Source organism: Neolamprologus brichardi, chromosome 12, assembly GCF_056152115.1.
Source record: "Neolamprologus brichardi isolate AB-2024 chromosome 12, ASM5615211v1, whole genome shotgun sequence".
NCBI lineage: Eukaryota > Metazoa > Chordata > Actinopteri > Cichliformes > Cichlidae > Neolamprologus > Neolamprologus brichardi.
In genome coordinates, this window is record NC_142115.1 from 33642171 (window position 1) to 33659325 (window position 17155).

Consider the following 17155-nt stretch of genomic DNA (forward strand, 5'->3'; position numbering starts at 1 on the left):
CCAAAGAAAGTTTCTCTATATTTTTAATTATATATTTTAATTAAGACTCACTTTCACAGGCTCCTGTGATTCGAACCAGCAGCATTTCTTCTTTAAATGTTGTTTTTAACTTTCAAGCTCAACGAAAAATTTGATCTGCTTCAGGACAGAAATAAAGAATATAATAAAGAATGAATAAAGACCTTTTCTTTAAAATAGGGAACATTTTAAGGGTAAAAAAAAAAAACACTGGCTGTTTATGATGCACAAGTTTCCTTAAAAAAAAAATCTCTTTGCTTGAGGTCACTGTGATTTTATGTCCCCCCCTCTTTGTTTGTTGTTGTTGTTGTTTTCCCACCATCACATCATCAGCGAGGGAAGTCTCTGCAAGCTCCAACTATCTTAGCAAAAAGGAAAACGTCATGCACACACAGTGTGTGTGTGTGCGTGTGTGTGACAGAGAGAGAGAGTTACAGTGCAGTGTTTGTGTAGGAGGGTTAACAGTGTTTTGATTGTAATTAGGAAAGAAGAAAAAGCTGAAAAAGAGAGAGAGAAAGGGGGAAAATGAGACGGTTGTTTCTTTAAGAGGTTTGCTCCTTCATTGGCAGCTGCTCTCTCTCTCTCTCTCTCTCTCTCTCTCTCAGTGCAGATTCATTACTTCTTCTTCTTCTTCTCCTCCTCGGGGCACAATGGGCATTTATCATCACCCCCGCGGTGCGTGTGTATGTGTTTATTCAAATCTCTGTACCAAGAGCGGAGCGGCCCCACTCCGGAGCTCTCTCTCGGTGACACGGACGCACGGGGGCTCATTGTTGGAGGAGCCCCAGAAAAAGCCCACCAAATCGGCCAGTAGGAGAGAATGAGGAGGATGAAGAGGAGGAGGAGAGCAGCAGCGACAGAAGGAGTCGGGAGTCAGCAGCTGCGGTGCTGTTGGTGGCAGCGGTATGCTGTCCACTCGCACGCCGTCTCTCCATGCGACCATCCGGGGGAGCGTCCAGCTTCGCTGTCCGTCTCTTTGCTTCCATTTCCAGCATCTTTTTTCCTCTTTTCCTCTCCGTGCTGCTGGAGTAGCCTGCTGCTTCCAATTCGCTCTCCTGGAACTACACGCGGAGGAGCAGGTGCATCATGCAACCTGCGTGTCATTTGTCCTTTTTTTTTTCAGGGGAAAAAAGGTGAAAAAGAGGTAGATGGTAGTTTCATCTTTTCTTTTCTTTTCTTTTAGCTTTTTTTTCTTTCTTTTTCGGGGGGTAATGGGGGGGGGGCGACAAGGGGAAAGGAAGGATGGGAGGATGGAGGAGAGATGCGTCTTAACAGGTGCAGATATGGCGGAGAGGGTTTTTTTTGGGCACAAAACTGCTTTGATTCCCGGATTCCTCCTTTGGTCAGCAGATGAGTTCGTGTCTGGGTTTGGTGTTTGTGAATGGAGGGAGATTTGCTTTTTCCCGCTCCATCAGCTGCTGTTTTGGGAGATTTTATTTTGGAGAGTGGCTAATTAACGGCTGTAATTGGATAATGTGGCTTTATGTGGCGCTGCTGTTGACCTCACTTTGAGCTCAGATTGAATCGTGATGAAGGAGAGTCACTTGTAAACACCTGAACCCCCTCCTTTAAAGCCTCTCTCTCCCTCACGAGCGTCTCAGTTTGGCTCCTTTTTCTGGTTCATTTATTTGTCTTATTTTGAGCTCTAGCTGCTGATTGTCCAAACGCAATTCTTGTGAAATTTCAAATCCAACCCGAGAATTGTGCCTGGACATCTGTTGCTGGACGCTCCTGCACCTCCTGCACCTCCTTCACCAGGATAAAGTCTGTTTTTTCCCTCCTCTGCATGTTCCTCGTTTGGTTTTTCTTTTAAAAGCATGATCACGTTTAACGCGTTTGTTTCCATTTTGATGTGTGCTCAGGGATTTCTATCAGAGGACCACTGTAATTTTTTTTCCTGACATCTTAACTTTCATTTCTCCTCATTTTTGATTCATTTTTAGCGAATCAGAAAACATTTAAACACTCGCTTTCCCTCCCCTCCAGATTTCGTTTCATTACGGGCCTGCAGGAGTTGGAAGAGAAGGAGGAGGCCAAGCAAAATAAGTAAATAAATAAATAAAGACTGATAATTAAGTATTTTACAAGCTGAGACGTTTTTTCTAAGTTGTTGGAGTGAAACTAATATTTCTCCGGCAGGCCCAGCTCCACAGCTTCTCTTTTTATTCGCACTTTTCCTGCTGAAAACCTCGCTGGGAAGGTTTATTGTCGCTCCACTGGTGAGCTTTTGTTACCGCCTTTTGTTGGCGTTTTGGGGATTATAATTTGCATAATTCTTCAGGAATGTATCATTTTAATTTTGTTTAACAAACCGTGACCTTTTCCAAACCCTTTATCCTTTTGATAAAGGACGCCATTACAAGCCAATAAAGAGGAATTCGTTTGTACTCATTCTACTGTTAATGAATAATAAAGAATTAATGATCATTGGAAGAATCCGATTTTTTTTTGTTCCATTTTTCTTCTTTTCTTCATGTTTTTGTGTTTATTTCCCTCCACATGCATCACCTTTTTTTTTTAATTCATATTTAATTTATCAGAGCATACGTTAAAGTTTATCATGTTAAAAAGTTGGAAAAGGAATGAATGAAATGAAATTTTCTTTTGATCCAAAAGGCCCACCATGTTCAGTTTCTTTGGGTGCTTGGTTTTGGAGTCCCAGTTTATTTTCTTTTTCATGAGAAGTTTGGATTTTGGCACAAAAAAGAAAGTAAAAAAAGAAAGAAATGGCCAAGTTTGGGAAAATTTTGGTTCTTAAGTTCATTAGATGTAAGACAAACTAAATAAATCCATTAAAAAATACAATTGCAATTCATATCAATATTTTTTTAAAATAGAATTGTTCCCACAGTGAGATTTTTCTACCTGAAACAACCCACTGAAGATCTTTAATTGTATTTTTTCAGTTAAAATCGTGTGAAAACTGTGGCACCACAGGAATCTGAAACGCTGTCAGCAGCAGGGTAAACCAAACGCTCAGTTTAACTTTGGCCTCCTTTGCGTTTGGGACAGGGGTCTGTTTGATTTTCACACCACAGCGTCAGATGGGTGCGCTGGGTGTCCTCAGACTAATTTGCTGCTGTAATCCGCTCTCAGCGTGTTGCCCGAGGAGCCGAGCTGCTCTGGGATGGAGCTCACAGGATTAAAAACTCAGGGAGGTGTGTGTGTGTGTATGTGTGTGTGTGTGTGTGTGTGTGTGTGTGTGTGGTAAATGCACCACCACCCAAGTTGGGGAGACAAAAGAAAGAACGAAAGAAAACCACAATGTTTGTCTGCTGAGTGTCACTGAATGCCCCATAATGAGTGGATCAGACAGGAGACCCTCTCATATCCAAACAACATCTTGAGATCAGGAATGCTTTAAATTTGAGTTTCAGGTAACAAAATTAGCCATAATTTGGATAAAACACTAGATTTTCCTTTAAAACCAAAGAGTGTTTTATTCAGGAAAAGTTCTTGTAGCTGGTATCAGTTTTGAATTGGCAAAATCTGGAATTATGAGGTTAAAAGTAAAAATCCGAGTCTCTGTTTTCTGATTTTGTTTCTTGATGTAAAGACTCAGACTGGTTAATCAAAAAATGTCTGGTTCTTCCACTTTTCTGTAAAACTCTACATAAAACCAGTTCTCTTTTTGCAACCCCTCATCTGTGCTCGCTTTCATTTCTTTTAGATGCCCGAGGAGACAAAAATCATCCAGTAATTTACTAGAAAATGGCAAAAATTTTAAAGCAAGAGCCCTAAAACAAAAAAACTAATAACTGTGTAACATTGGCAGGGATTTCTGGGCTTCTGACTAATTGGTTTAAATTTGCTGGATTATTACATTTGGTTTCATTTTCAGCTTTTTAAAAAATTATTCTGAGGAATAATTTTTGAAAATATAAAATTATAAATGATAACATTTCTAGTGGGAATGTTATATAGTGATTCAGCTTTGAAGAGCATTCAAGCATAGAACCAAACGCTCAGTTTATTCCCATCATTTGAAGAAATTCTACAAAGTCGCAAAACCGTTTGCAGCTGAAGTGCTGATGTAGCTGAAGCTTCACTCGTTGTGGCATTGAGGGTAACTTCAGGCGCACTTGCAGCTGAGTGCAGCTCAACGAGGGATTGATCAGTATCGGCAGTGATATTGATGACAAAGATATCTTGAGGAAACAATTAGGAGAGCAGTGTAATGATTAGAGGGATCATTAGAGCCATTTAACCTCCATGGCATCTGCTGATGAGGTATGGACTGATCGCTGATGTGTTTCCACTAACTCTGGGGTCCTGAAAGCTCGATGGTGAAACTCGGGATTGTTTGGTGTAACTTGAAATCTTTGTGCTTGAAATCACAAACTATAGGAAAAGAAATGAGCATTTGGACATATAGGTTTGAAAAAGCTCCTTTGTGAGCACGTCAGCTGCTGCTTCACTGTTTCAGGCAGACATCTTTGGCCTGCATCTCAGAACAAAAGGACGAGTTCATGTCCGTCTTCATCTCTTTGTCTCATCACACATATTCTCCGGATTAATTGAACATAAATATGATTCCAGGTGCTGACGCAGCTTTAAAACCTTTGAAAATGCTTTCTCTTCCGGTTTCGGCCTCCATGTTGGCCACCGCCGGACGGCATTCGTCTCGCTTGCGTTCTGCTCTGGGTCACTCACTTCCTCCTTCACATCCCACCTCCTTCTGTTCCCAAGAACACCATCACTTCCACAGTCACGTGACCCGGGTTGTGTCATCGACGGGACACACACGCGCACGCACACATTTAACGCCGCAGAGTATAAAGCACGGAGGACGGAGATAGAGATGAAGGGAGGGGACCGGATGTGGGCGGAGGAGGAGGAAGAAGAAAAGGAGGGGGTGTGGGAGCATCACAGAGGTGACGTCACATCACGACCTCCTTCCCAGCATCCCTCCCTCCCTTATTCCCATCACACACACACACACACACACACACTCAGGCAGCAGAACCAGCATCTCACAGGCGTCTACAGGAACGCCACGGAAATGACCTCCTGTGACTCCACGGAGACGTGACGTCTTTTCAGTAGAGGCGAGGAGGCCGTTCGTAGGTACATCTGTGTGTGGGTGAGCCCCTCCGTCTGCAGAGGCGGTTGTGGACAGGTACAATAAGCGGGTCGCCTCCGCTGAGCGCTGGTGAGGCTGAAAGGGGTTAATGCTTTTGGTTGGAGGTGTCAGAGGGACTGCAGATGTCCATATGATATGATCCCCTCCCCTTCTCATTCCCAACAACGCACACCCACCCAAACGCCATCAGCAGCAGCAGCAGTGAAAATATCACCGCCGCTGGCGCTTTGCAGGGAAAACTGGCGGCCATGTTTTGGCCCTTAAAACAACGGCTCTAAAAAAAAAGTGGCTACCTTTACGACTCGTGCGTGCTGCCTGTGTGAACTTACACCCTTTTCATCCTTACACCCTTTTCTTCGCGCCGCCATTTGCTTTACCATTTCGTTGCCAGCCAGCGACGCCTGGGACGTCTTCACCCGTCTGCGACCAGGCTGCCATCACTACCATACCACCCCCCACCACCACCACCACCTTCTCTAACCCCACACTGCACCACTGTTCAATCCCAGTGCAGACACACAGCTGCAGTTCAGCAGGGGCGCTCTGACATCACCGCCTCCTTCCAGCCAATCATCTGCTTTGTTTATTTTAAGCAACATTTACAGCTTGGCCAGTGGAGGACATGTTTTTTTTTAATGTAGCAGCGATTTCACATGTCTGTGTGGTCGACTTTTCCTGTAACGAGGAGTAGAGGTGTTTTAATCAATATCGTAAAGAGGGTGGGAGGTTTTTTGGGGGGGTTTTAAACAGTGAATAGAAAGAAAAGTCCTTCAACTATCAACGCAGCAATGCATCACTGCGATGACGCCTGTGCGGTTGCAATAAATGCAGCCATGCAGAGTTTGGCTAAAGTGCCACAAATAAAAAAAGACAGCTTTTAAAAAAAAGCCTTCATGGAGGAAAGGCCGAACTGACCTCGGGTCGCGGTGCTTTCTCAATAAATCAGTCAAGGAATTCCTTTCATTCATGTTCAGCACTTTGCGTTGGCTCTATTTTAGGCTTTGGACGTCGTCTTGCTTTCAAAGCACTAATATTTAAAGACAATGTTATTAGAACTCTTTAATTCCCTGATTTAATTACTCTGAATCATCACTAACTGATTGTGTCTGGTGAGCAGTTGGAAAGAGTCAAAGCATCTGGGTGAAGATTTATGGGTAAATTTGTTAACAGTAAAGATGCTGGTAGGAGTACAACTTCCGGAAGTTGTTTATAAATATAATTGCTCAGTTGAAATGATTATTTTCCTTCTTTTCCTGATTTGGGATCTTAACCTATCCCAGCATCCTCCCGTCACACCAACTTCACTACAACCGCGAATCTTCTCTGTGGTCTTCCCGGCAGCTCCATCTTAAACATCCACTATCCCTCCTCTGCACATGTCCACTCCATCCCAGCCTTGCCTCTCTAACTTTATAAAACTGCCCAACCTGAGCTGTTCCTGTGATGAACTCATGTCTAATCCTGTCCATCGTGGTCACTATGAAAATCTTAGCATCTTAACCCACAGGAAGTGGTCCGTTTTTCATAACAGCCTCCCTGCTGTCAATCACAGTGTTTAATCTGGCATCTGGCAACTGTACAGAAAGACTGAGGCTCCTTTTAACAGAAGTGTTAAGGATTTTCTCAGGAGGTGTGAGTGCGTATACTGCTCTAATAATAATGTTTGACACAGAAAAATCAGAAGGCACACCTGGCCGTGCCTCGCAGCATACCAATGTACCTCAGCACACCATTTGGGAACCATTAAACAACAGAGGTGTCAAAATCATTTTGGTCCATATACAAATCAAGTAAAATCGCTGCGATCCATTCTAAAAAACCTCCAAAACAATGCGTCCAGCTGTATGCTAGACACTCCTGGTTAGAGGATAAACTGACTGGGTTATAGTATTTTTGCACTGTTGAGAATTAGAAGGAAGCTCCAAGGATTTTGCACCTGTGATTTAGACTATTATTGAGCAATTTTGGAAGAAAAAGAAAAGCCATAGCACCCCGCTGTCTTGAAATATAATTGTCCTTTCCCACAAGGAAGTGATTAGTTCTAGATTACTCTGTTTAAACAGTGTTCACATGAATAAAAATGTAACAAGACTGTAAAGTGTAGATTTTTTTCTGAATGAAATAACTTGAAGCAATCTTTCTTTTCTCCAAGTTACATGATTTTCCTTCTTTTCAGCAAATAGACTTATTTATGAATTTTGAAGAAGAAAAATAAATCTGACACATCTTGGATTAAAGGTTTCAGAATTTGAGAAAAATATTTTTTAAAAAAGCACATCTATGGTTTTTTAAAAGTGGTGGAAAAAAACAAGGAAACAGTATTTAACTGTTATTTTTATGCAAACAATGACTATAAAATGTTAAAGTATTTTAAACTATGTGAAACCCTTAGATTGGATTATGATATTTAGACTGGATACAATATGAGGTTTAAAAAGTATCAATTCAAATAATTTACTTTTATTATTACCTAAGGGTCAGGAGGGTTTTGTGTGTGGAAAAGGTTCAATTTAGAGAAAAAAAATCTTTAAATGTGCAAAATAAAAATAAAAATAAAAGATGGCAAACTTAATAAACACATATTTTTTCCTCTTCCATACATACACACCCATGAGGCTTTTGATGCACTCATTCCTGCACGTAAACAATCTGCCGAAATGACATCTACTTTTAAAAGCAAACACTGCGATTGTGCTGCTGCTTGTTCGGTGGGATCAGCGAGCTGTGCAGAGCAGCTGCAGAGTCGCAGCTCCTCATCTCTTTCAGCGCTATTACCATAATATGTGGTGGGAAAGAAATCGCTCATCAATCAGAAGTGTTGGGAAAGTGACCACGCCAAAGACCCGGGGCTGGCTGTTTGAGCAGCAGGCTCACAGGGGTCAGCCGGGGTGCTCTGTGTGTGTGTGTGAGCGTGTGTGTTTTGTCATTAATCACTGCAGGTTTGAAGAGAGCGAGAGGCGTCACACCCTTTATCCTTCTTTGCTCTTCATCCTCTGCCTCCTCCCACACGGCCGGTGGCCTTCGCACCCCATCTGACCATCACATTGAGGCCAAGGTCAACCTGATCACACCCCCCCCCCCCCGACTAACAACTCATCTCCCATCGGCCCTCTCCAGGAATCAACCTTCACCCCCAGCCCACTCGGCGACGTCCTCGCCTCACATTCCCCCCACTGCGTCCCCTTTGTTCACCTGTTGTCCGGGAGACTCGATTGCCACTGAGACCCCCCTCTACTGTGTGTCCATGTGTGTGTGTGTGGCAGAGGTCAGGACAGAAGCTAAAATAACAGATAATCCCACAGAGCACCGATCAGGCTATGACACCATGGAGGCCACTCAGTGGCAACCTAAACAACAATAATTTCACAAAAGGAAAATTACACGTATCACATAAAATACGCACACAACATAGAAACAAACAACTTAAAGCTTTTTCCAAAACACCAATCTGGAAGCTTTCTGGCTTCACTTTAGTCTCCTTCTATTAGCCAATCAGGTCTGAGCAGGTAGCGTGCCGGTTAATAGGGAATGCCAAAAAAAGGGAACGCCAAAATTCAACATTGGAACCTCTGAAAAAGCCAATTGCAGACAAATTGGCTTTTTCATTGGGTCTTTTAAACTCACCTGCTGCTTTAAACAGTGACTGACACATGGAACAGGACATCTTAGCTAAAAGCTCTGCGAGGCACCATTTCAAGGTTAATGCTCATCTTGGGATGTAAAGTAAGGCAGCTCTATCACATGGTACAGGTGTATTACCTTGTCGCACATTGTGTCCTTTGGGTGCCTTGATGCAGTGGCTGCGGTCAAACAGGCCACTGAGAAGTAATGGTCCAGTTTAAGCTATATCCACACGTACACAGTATTTCTGAAAACAGAGATTTTACTCTTTCATTTTTACAAAAAAACCCCTTTAAATCCATAAATCTATATCAAACATGCTAAAGTAATGATATAACCCCAAAAGTATTGAAATGTTAGCTAATCAGAAGCCTAAAGGTAAACGTTATTAGGCGAACACAGATGTAGAAATGAGTCTTATATTTAGAGAAACAATAAGGCTGAACTATTGTCAGTGTCACTCTGGAGAAAACGTGGACTGGGAGACACGTCAGGAAAAATCCGTCGACATCTGTGCTCTGTTCTTATTCACTCCGATGCCTCAGTGTTTCTAAGTGTAGGGACAGTAGCTGTGTGCAGATAGTAAGATTAACAGCAACTGTCATTTACTATGCACTGAGAGATCAGAGTGATGGCAGCTACATAAATTGCTGGTTGGAATACTTTGTTTAGTTATTTCCCCATGCTCATTAGATTTAGGCACTCAAAAACATGCTTTGATCTCAGATATTGTGTTTCTTTCTGAATTATTAGTTAATATATTTGGGTTTCTGCTTATTTGTTATGTTTGAAGTTTTGATTTTAAGTGAGATTAATTTTTTTCTTTTTTCCTGATTTTTTCTTCTTTAGTATTCTTGGATGGTTAACTTTAGTTTTATTATAGTGTTTAGTTCCCTCTGTGTTTCCCTTTTCATTTGTCCTTTTTCTCGCTTTCTGTGTTTATGCATTTGTCCTTCTGTGTTCCCTTCATCGTGTTTTCGTGTTTGATGGGAGTATTCTTGTCTCCATGTTTAGGAACAGGTGTTTTAGGTTGTGACCTTTTTTACTTTGGTCGATTGGTTGATAGATTGTTGTCTTGATTACTTTCATCTGTTTGTTTGTTTCTAGTCCCTGGTTACTCCTCGGTGTATAAATAGTCCTTCTTTCCTCTTTGTCTGAGCCTGTGCATTTTGGATTTGTTCTCATTTAGTTGCTTTTCCTGTTTGTTTTTGGTCTGCATGGGGTCAACCTTTGATTTCAACCTGACAAAAAAGAACTTTAGGTTAGGTTTAGGAATAAGATTATGCTTTTGGGATGAAACAGTTAGATAAAAAGAATTATCTAGTGGCTTGAAAATTTAGGAGGTACTGACACAAGTTTTTTAATATGGCGTGTCATGATCTGCCATCAAAGTACACCTTCTGTGTAAAGGAACCATATCTGTTTAATAAAATAGCATTTTACATTTGCCAAGGCTGGCAAAAATGTCACCAGATATATCAAGTATAATCAAAATGTTGGACTCGAAATAATAGTCTAGTGTGCTGTAAGCTTTGTTACAGGTTACTGAATGGTACATTCCATTCTCCTTTCATGTCCCCACCATATTGTCTAGTGTGTGTATACACCCCACCAACCAGTCCTGTGTTTGCTGTCCATTGAGATGAACTGGAGAAGCTGGGTTGGATCACCGTTCCTATTGTAAAGAGGACTGCAGCACCTTGCAAGCTGTAAATAATTGTATTAGAATGACAGCTGTGGTTGTAAATTGTTCTGCACAGGTTGCTGTTCTTGTCTAGTTTTGGGGTTTTCTGGGGTTGGAGACACTTAATGTTAAATTCTGAGACTTTGTTTCTAGCATCTCACCATGACTTCAGAAAGACGCAAGAATGTGACTTTTCCTGGAAGAGAAAAAGAAAAATTGCTAGTGAGTCTGAGCCAGGCAGCTATTTGACAAATATTTAGTTGGCAAAAGCATATTAACTTGAAGAAGGAAAGCTTCTGCAGGCTTTTTCACTAAACCACAGCTGTCAGCACCACAACGTCTGGTGACAAGTTTTCTGATCCAGAAGCTGCAGTGCTTAAAAAATGTATTCGGCCGTATTTCAAACATCTGTCAACTTGTTTAAAACATATTTATTTGGCAAATAACAAACAAAAATCAAGTTAGTGGCAGTTTAAATTTGGCTAAGTTGGTAATTAATTAAATACAGCATTCCACCATTAAGATGAAAATATTCTGTTCAGGAATGCAAGTAAACAAAAGTAATTTAACAACAAAATAAGCTCTTTGCCATTTTTACAGCTTCTTTGTAAAACAGCACATTTTAAAATTCATTGATAATGACAGCAATTGTATTTTAGCATTAAAATATTATTTTGATTATAGAGCTTGCACATAATGGTGAAGTGACGCTTACAGAAACATTAGCTTGGTAACTACCAATGCTATTTATTTACGGTACCTATTAACCACTGTCTATGACTCTAGCACGTCAAAAGTGATTATATTGAGACCATTGTAGTGCTTAGCTGTCAGCTAATGCTACCAAGTTCGGTTCTTCATCAACAAATGTCATGAATGCAGCAAAGACACAGATACTTTCTAATTAGTTATGAGTAACATGCGTAACTTGTGTCGTTGTTGTATCGTTCTGTTCTGTCTGGTCTTTGTTTTGGTTTTTTTGTCATTTTTGCACACTTGCACTTTATGTAGCCCTGTGTTGATTGCCTATGTCACATGTAGCACCATGGTCTTGGAGGATTGTTGTCTTGTTTTGTTGTGTACTGTACCATTGCACATGGTTGGAATGACGTTAAAGCAATTTGACTTGACTTGAAAAAAAACAACAACTAAAATTACACTGACGGCAACGCAGACTTCTTGAATGATTGTGAATACAATTAATCTCACAACAACCCAGATTATTGGTCACATAGTTGCAGTAAAATTCCTTTGAGAGACTTTAGCAGAATATGTAGCGGTCCATTTCAGTTACTCGATCGTGGCTCAAGAGTTGGGAGTTTGCCTTGTAATTGGAAGGTCGCCGGTTTGAGCCTCAGCTTGGACAGTCTCGGTCGTTGTGTCCTTGGGCAAGACACTTCACCCGTTGCCTACTGGTGGTGGTCAGAGGGCCCGGTGGCGCCAGTGTCCGGCAGCTTCGCCTCTGTCAGTGCGCCCCAGGGTGGCTGTGGCTACAATGCAGCTGCCATCACCAGTGTGTGGATGACTGGATGTGTAAAGCGCTATACAAGTACAGACCATTTACTCAGTTAGCTGAGAGTGTATTTTGCAGCTGGAGCCACCTATGTTGCAAACACACCTGGTAATCTCTTCTCCTGTAACCTGCTTTGTATACCAGCTATAATACTGGGGGAAATTGGCTACAGTAAACATGTTTACTTCTCTGGTAAAGCTGGGGGTTTTAAAATGGGAGTCCGTGGGGTCGACTTGCTTTGGCAGGCTTCTTTCTGTCTTGATCATTACATCATGTGTTTGAACTTTATGGTTTCGGTTAGATGTCAAACACTTGGTGTCTTCACCGAGTGCTGCTGCTGTCGAAATATAAATCATAAAAGCCCGACACTGCTAAAGCTGCAGTATTGTACACTGTACAGGGTCAGATATGTTTGGAAGTCAAACTTCAGGCAGTAGATTACTAAAATGACCGTTATTCCATTTTTTTTTTTTTCCCATTACATTTTAAGGTTGATAGAAGCCAGCGTGGTCACAATTATATTTCCTTTTAAAATCTATGAACTTTTGCATATGACGGTATGCTATTCTGCACACACAAATTTATTGAAATATCATGTGCAACTTTTGAGTGAGCTCTCACTCTGGTCATTCCTACACCTCATTCCTGCATGCCGTCCCATTCCTCTCCATCCTACTGGGGGGACAGCCGGCTGCAGGAATGCAGGCCCGTCCCAACCGTCCCAAATGACTGCACACACAAAAAAGGATTTAACTCTTTGTCACAATTGTCCCCTCACACTCCGGCCTGCAAAGGGAGGAAAAAAAACAAAACAGCACAAGACTCCTGAATCCACTGCCCCTCCACCATCTCGCCACCCTCAACCATGACCCACCCCCCTCCCTCCACTGTGGCCCCTACCTTTCTCCTGACCCCGGCCGCGTGCATAAAAGACCCATCAGAAGTATCGCTGGCCACATTTACAAGTGAAAGAGGCTTAATAATGGAGCGGTTAGGGAGAAGAATGAGAAGACAGAGGGGCACTCACAGATGTGGAGGTGCAAAGGGAGGGGGGAGGAAGGAGCAGCGTCCCATTGTTGCCCCCGCCACCGTCACCACCCAGCTCTGGTGGAAGGAAGGAAGAAGGGAGGGTTGGCAAGGGGTGAGGAGGTAAAGTGTGAGGTGAAAGTTGCTTTTTACACAGATTTTGATGGAGGAGCAGAGAGGAGGAAGAGGATAAAAAGAGGGAGGAAGTAAATGCGGTGAATAGGGGGTTGGAGGTGGAGCACAACATTAAATTGCAGAAGAATAAATTAATACAACTACACTACTCTTACCTAGGAAAAAATAAAGGCTTGTCCAGCTGTTCTACTGGGAGCGTGTGAAAAAAAGCTCAAAGGTCACGGTGTGTGTGTGTGTGTGTGTGTGTGTGTGTGTGTGTGTGTGTGTGTGTGTGTGTGTGTGTGTTACGGTCATCCTGGCTTTTTCTTTCCATGCATCTCTCATTGTCCTGAACTGCATAGATGGCAGCACACAGCAACAGCAGCTGGGGTGAAGAGGCCTCTAAGCTGACCTTTGAACCCCTCCTCTTCCTCACACAGCCTGTGTGGTGGTGGTATTGGTGGGTGGTGGGGTGGAGGGCGGAGAGCAGAGGGTGGGGGTTGATGAAGTCATCACAGCAGGGTCGTGGTGAGATGTGGCATATATAGGAGGCAGCCTGGTGCCTTTTGAAAGGATGAGGAGATGTTTCCAAAATTTCATCAAGCAGAGAGGAAACTGAAGTTTGGAGGTTTTGGCTGGTTTCCTGTTTGGTCGGTCACCTCCAGCAGGTGAGAAAAATGGCAGTTGGGCATCTCCAAAGAAACCAAGTTGGCTGAGAAAACAAGCTACAGTAAATCTGGCAGCATCTGAAAAGTTTTCATTGGCCTTGGCTCAAAATTTGACATTTAAATGACAAACTTGACTCTAATGTTGTTTAACTTGAGGTTTCTTGGGGTGCACACTTCAAGCACATCTCGTTGCTCAAGAGAGTAAAATCTGACAAAATGAAGAAACAATATTTAAACCGAATTTTGTCTCACGCCAACCTCATCTCCTAACATGAATCTACAACCAAACTGCTTCATTATGTTTGAGAAACGACCATGTTCTCAAATCTCTGAAGCACCGTGCAGCATGATTCTTACTTTGGATGACACCAACATGACTCCAGTTCTTCTGTGATTAATATTTTTGGTGATTTGTGATTAATTTATGTTCTTTAATTCAAATAAGTCTGCCTTCTTTCATCTGGGAATACTGGTAAAAATCGGAAACTTCCAGCAATGCACCTCTCCTCCAGTTTTCCCATGAATTTATGTGGCACAATTCCTTATTTTGTGTAGTTTCTGCTCACACTCTAACCAGCCTAGTTCTGCCTCTTCATGTTTAAAGGGAGTTCTTCCTCCCCACAGTTGCCAGGTGTTGTTTAAACAGGTAAATTATACTTCTGTGTCAGATCTACATCGTTACTTACATCATTTTAACTCTACGTTGAAACCTGACGTGCACCTCCCTCACAGGAAACGTAACTACACGTCGTGTTGACACATACCACAGCGTGAATGGTGTGAAAGTGCAGTGTAGGGATAAAGGTAGTTTCCGTTTACATCTGTTAGGTTTACCTAAAATAAAGACAAACAAAACCTAGAAGTCTGTCACACAAAGAGAAACCCAAGAAGTTAACCCAAAGCACAGTGCTGCTCACACACACTACCAACAAAGGTATTCTGGCACTGGAGTGCTCTTCTTTCTCGTGCTCCCTTATCTAATTACTGAATGCATTTAGCTGTAAGACGCAAAGAGAAAATGCAACACATGTCCACACATGCAAAATGGGCGCGACACAATAAAACTGAATTGAAATGAACATATGAAGATGTCAATTTTAAAAAATAACTTTCACCCCGAGGTTTTGACTCCAGGGTTAATTTTTAAATCTCATGTTTAGGCGACTGTGTGGTAGGATTTAGAAAAAGCCAATTCCAAAAAACGTGGCCAGACAGTGTAAAATGTAAAGAAAAACAAATACAATTGTTTACAAATCTCATAAACAGTTATTTTATTCACAATATAGAAAACATATCAAAACTTTAAAGTAAGAACACTGAATACTTTGAAACCACAGTGTTAATGATAGTATGAGTGCTTTTAACAAGCCAGAAGGCCACTCTCCTCTTTAGTCTGGAGGATGGTGCATCCTTGTTTTCCACTTTGCCTCAGTTGATATTAAACAAGCTTCGGGCCAGAGAATGAGATCTGTACAGATATGACTTCTTCCATATATAATGGAGCTTTGCTCTGCATTTGTGGATGGCTCCATGAGCTGTTCACAGACACTGATTGGTGGAAGTGTTTGTGAGCCCATGCAATGATTTCTATGAATTAATCATGCCTGTTTTTTAATCCAGTGTTGCCTTGCAGGCCATAAGATCACAGGCATCCAATTTAGTTTCCAAACTTTTATCCATTACACAATCTCTGACTCTTTTGATATCATGTACTGTAGGTGATGAGATATTTTATACTGAAGATCATTAAAATTGTTCCACAATTTGTAGATACATTTTTTATGGATTACTGAGCCTCTGCCTTTACTTTTGAGAAACTTTGATTTTCTAAGTTGCTCGTATCATTCCCAATCATGTTACTAATCTCCATCTATCCTAACCTGTCACCAGTTAAATACATGATATTCCTCCAGCGGTTTTCTTTAAGTAACACCAACTTTTTACAGCATTTTGCTGTCCCTGTCTCAACTTTTTTGAGACATCTTGCTGCCATCAAACTCAAAACTAGCTCTTTTGAAATATATATTTTCTTTTTTTGTGTGATTAAAATGTGCATTTATGAGATTTGCAAATTATTGCATTGTTTTTTTATTTACATGCTACTCAGTGTCCCAATAGAGCAGGGGTGGGCAATCTCAGTCCACGAGGGCCGGTGTCCTGCAGGTTTTAGATCTCACCTTGGGTCAACACACCTGAATCACATGATTAGTTCGTTACCAGGCCTCTGGAGAACTTCAGGACATGTCGAGGAGCTAATTTAGCCATTTAAATCAGCTGTGTTGGTTCGAGAACACATCTAAAACCTGCAGGGACACCGGCCCTCGTGGACTGAGATTGCCCACCCCTGCAATAGAGGGTAGATAAGAAATCTGATGGGGTGGTGCTTTTACCTAAATACTAATATCAGCTGATGTGCTGATGTTTATCAGGTATAATTGTCTAGGTTAGGTGGATGAGAATCTCATGAACAGGAACATCTAGTCTAGGGACTGTGAAGTATTGCCAATATTTATATCGAAATCAATGCAAGAACTTTTTCACAAATTGTACATAAAATAATGTGAGTTAGTTATAAATTCAGTGATTTGTTGAATAAGTTTATACTTTCCCATATTTCAAGACCATCTTGCACCAGCCTTCCCTTTTGTTTCTCCAGTGAAACGTCCAGAATTTGATCGTTAAATTTTAATTTACAAAATGGTCAATGGTAGTGATGAAGAACCACTCACCAGTGCTGTCACCTATTGGTTAGTGAACTCCAGTTTCGAGGCTTCGTGCATTTGAGCCGCTGTTGTGTTGAAACCAGATGTGACAGCAAGGGACAGATCTACCGGCTAATGACTTGTCAATCTCAAATTGTTAATTAACGAGCATACCCAGGACAATTCTCCTTTCTGAAACTTGAAAATGATAACCATGTGAGATAAAACCAGAGAGAACCCACACAGAAAGGATTCAAACCCAGGACTTTCCTGCTGTGAGAGGATGGTGCCAAGTACCACCCCACTGTGCCAACTCAGTGTAAAAATGAGGTGTCATGCGTAAATGAGTTGGATCTAATGTCAAGTAAGTTAAGAGAAATGTCCACACAAGTGAGAATGTAGCTCCACGGACTGAAAAGAGTGAACAAACACAGCCTCCTGAAGACCTCTGACACCTGTTCATTTCCGATGGAGAAACTATTAATTTCCTGCTCAAGGAGATATCAGAACTACGTCTTTCTCAGAGATCTAATCAGCATCGCATCTCGTACAGAGAGCTGATACACAGCAGCTCCAGTCATTCACAATCAAGGACAGGTGGATATAAAAAAAATCATGCTTCACCCTTTTTGAAGCAATTTGTAATAAAATACCAGAAAAACAGGCTTTTATACAGTTTTCAGTGCTGGATAATGTTGAGAAAGGATGAGCTTTAAATGAACAACA